This window comes from Buceros rhinoceros, unplaced genomic scaffold (assembly GCF_000710305.1).
Source record: "Buceros rhinoceros silvestris isolate BGI_N320 unplaced genomic scaffold, ASM71030v1 scaffold15259, whole genome shotgun sequence".
In the NCBI taxonomy this organism is placed as follows: Eukaryota; Metazoa; Chordata; class Aves; order Bucerotiformes; family Bucerotidae; genus Buceros; species Buceros rhinoceros.
Genome location: NW_010433416.1, coordinates 6,051 through 9,419, shown reverse-complemented (window position 1 = coordinate 9,419; position 3,369 = coordinate 6,051). Strand labels below are relative to the sequence as shown.

Here is a 3,369-nt window from a genome sequence, read left to right as displayed (position 1 = left end):
CAAGCTGCCCCCGTGTTCTTGCTCCCTCAGAGCCGTTCTCTTGCAGCTCTGCAGGCAGGGAGCCCCGGGCACGCACAGCGAAGCGCCCTGACAGCCATCCAAGACCTCCTGCGCACCAGCAGCGCGAGCAAAGCTGAGCACCCCCTGGCCAGGGGAACACTCCCAGGGACACTGCGCAGCCTGTGCCTGAGCCACAGGAGGCGAGTTCCTGTGAGCAGAGGGGCAGCTGGTACCAGTCATCCCACGGTCTGTCAGAACTATCCAGTCTCATTTAGCGAGCGCCGGCTTTGCGGCCCAAGGGAGATCAAAACCCAGGAGTGAACATCTGACTGACACAGGCTTTGCTTCTCACCAGGGTGTAACACAAAACGTGCCGCACACGTAGCTTTTAATGCACGTAGTCATACGGGGCAGCAGGGAACCGCCGAGCCTAGGGAGGCCGAGTCCCCCGCCCTGCCCTGCCAGCGAGGGGCAGCTCTTTGGAAAGCTACGGCCACCAAATCAGCTGAGCGCCGGGAAATGCCCAGAGGCCCTCTCTCCCAGCTCCTCTCTTCCCACTCTTCTGGCAGCTGGAACAACCCTCCCGGGATTAAGCGGAGCCAATCTCCACCCCACCTTTACATACTGGTCTCTGATTTCTGGTCGCCCCTTTTTTTCCCCCTTAGAAATCAGACAAGCTCAGAGCACCTCGCGAATGCCCGAGAGCTCACCGGAACCACCTACCGCTAAACTCTTAAATCTCTCAGTCAAAAAAAAAAAGCAGAAGGCACCCCAGGACTGACCAACAGAGATCACGCTGCTCTTCCCAGGACGCTCGGGACAGGAGGGGAGCGCGGGGCTCAGCCTGGGCAGTCCGAGGGTCCGAACCGAGCTGCTGCCCGTCTCACTCCAGTGAGTAACGACCCCCCAGTACCCCAAAGCAAACCCCGCAATGCCCGTACCCCAGGTTCCGGACTAGGAATCGGTTCAGATCCAGCAACGAGCTGTTTCTCAAATGTCACCGAAAGGGCCCGTGGCCCAGGGTCTGAACAGCCGCCGCTACAGCTGCTCTGGAACAAGCAGCTGAACAGCGCTGGGTCGCTCTGCATCAGGAGGAGGTGCAGCTTCTCCTGGACTCAGACCAGAGCTCGTCTGGAACCACTCCTCAAGAGCTGTAAGGAACTTCTCCTTGTGCTGCATAAATATTTAGAGCCCATTTTAAGACTTCCATGACTGAAGCATTGTTTAAATAGAGAAGAAAAAAGATCTTAACGAGGCAGATTTTACAGCCAGTAAAGTGACCTGCAGACTCTGTCTGCATTAAGGCTCTGTAACGTGAATTAAACACAAACGGGCTGTTTCCTGTCGTGAAGATGTTTAAACTACACCAGCCAAGATATGTTTATTCTTTTTTAAAGCAGGGCCATTGTATCACGTCACGCTGCAGCATCTTCACCTTCTCCGCAAGCACAAACTCTTCCAGATCAGTAACTCGTGCTCGTGACCGGTCACAGAAGGTTGCTCCCCACCACCACAGATCACCCCACATACACCGGGTTAGAGGGCAGAGGAAGAGAGGGGACATGAATTTGTTCGGCTGAGTAAACCCATCTTTCCTGCACGCCCCAGACTTTCGGGGTGACTAGAGCGCCCTGAAGACATTCTGACTGGAGTTAATTCTGCTGCTCACAGGTCCTCTGAAAGGCCAAACTGAAAGAGCTCTTCCCTGCAGGGGCTGCAATCTCCAAACAACTGGTGGGGAAATTCTTCCACTGGGATGAAGGAACAGATCACAAAGGGCTTAATTATGAAAGAAATACAAGTGATCTTGTGACCACAGGTTTTTCTGTGATGTTGTTTAATCAGATCTAGACACGACTTAGGCAAAACAGCTTTTCTTTGAACCCCGAAACTCGACGCCCTGGTGAACCACAATAAACAGAGCGCGTGTTCCTCTCCTTCCTCGCACAGCGAGGTTAGGTTACCGGGATGCAATCCCAGCTGAGCAGCAGTAACGCTGCGGGCCAGGACTGTGCCTGGAGGTGCTGCAGGGGTGAATCCTCAGGGCTCGGTCACATAAGCAGAAGGTGAGACACAGCTCCTTCCAGAGCAGCCTGCTGGGCAGCGGAGGGAGGCCGCAGCCAAGTGCAAGCCCTGTGTGGAAACACTGGCGAGGCACAGACCACAACGGCCTCATTTAAGCCATTCTGCCACACGACGAGGGCAGCAGCATCAACCACCCCAGAGAAACAACCAGGGGACAAGAGCGCACAGCCACCTCCTAAAACACCCCTTTCGCTGCACAGCCCTTCAGGAGCAGGAAGATCGCCGCGCAGAACCCCGGCTAACAGCCCATCTCCTCTCGCCCTGCTGCTAAAAGGACTCTGTGTGACAAGCAGCAACCCCAGGTAACAATCCAACGGCCTCACCGCCTCTCCTGCCTCCAGAGAGAAAGGACCCGCGTGCAGGAGGCCTGCACACATCGGCTGCACCTTTTCCAGCACAGAATCTCGTGTTTAAGTTGGAGCACAATGAGAAACTGCGTCTAGAAACTCCGGGTCAGGGCCTGAGATCTGCCTCCGGTTTCTATCCCACAAACAGACTTTTACAGCCTCCCCTATTTTTCTCCAGGTTTCACTAGAAACTCCTTCCCCCAACCCCACAGCGAGGCGAAGGACTTTACAAAGCCCTAAGCAGGGGATTTACTGGAGGATAAATGCACCTTTATTTCAAGAAGATTAAGCAAACTGAAAAAGAAATGGACAACACTTTGTACTCAGTAAAGGAAACAATTGTTTGAAAAACAAAGAGAGGCCCTTAGCGTGGAAGGAGAGAATATAATTCTCTGCGAACAAAGCCGAAGGGGTTTCAGCCAATTCTTTTCTTTCTTTTTCTATTTTTTTAAATTATTCCTCACTGTCAGTTTTGCTTTGCCACCTTCAATAAATCCCATTAAAACCCACTCAGACGAATTCCAGGCACGTGTTAGGCAGTTTTGTGCGGTTCAGGAGGGGGAACTTGCAAGCCCCCTTTCAGCAACCCGCATGGCTGTAGCAGCAGCTACCCACAGCCGGCGCAGGGGCTGAAACGAGCGCCCACCCCCCGAGGGCAGCACGGGCCCGCTCAGCCCCCGCTCGTCCAGCTAACAGTGGGTGCAGGTACCTGCACCCCAACCGCTGGCCAGGACAGAGAGAACAGCCAAACCCGCTGTGGCGGCCCGGCCCCAGCCCAGGTTTTCCCGAGGGACAGCTCTCTTGTCAGGGACACAGTCGGAAGGCCCACGCTGGAGCAGTGTCTTCTTTCCCCTCAGCTTTCTGCTGTTAAGCACCAGCGGGGAGGTGGGACAGCTGAGCTGCGGGCAGCCACAGCCTGTTTCAGTGTTTCCCTCGT

General features: G+C 54.8%; 1 protein-coding gene across 1 annotated transcript in view; it reads right to left on the bottom strand.

Moving 5' to 3' along the window:
- RTN4 (reticulon 4) overlaps window positions 1–3,369 on the bottom strand; it is a gene marked incomplete at its 5' end in the record, with an annotated part of 10,986 nt that overhangs the window by 5,003 nt on the left and 2,614 nt on the right. The window lies entirely within an intron of this gene.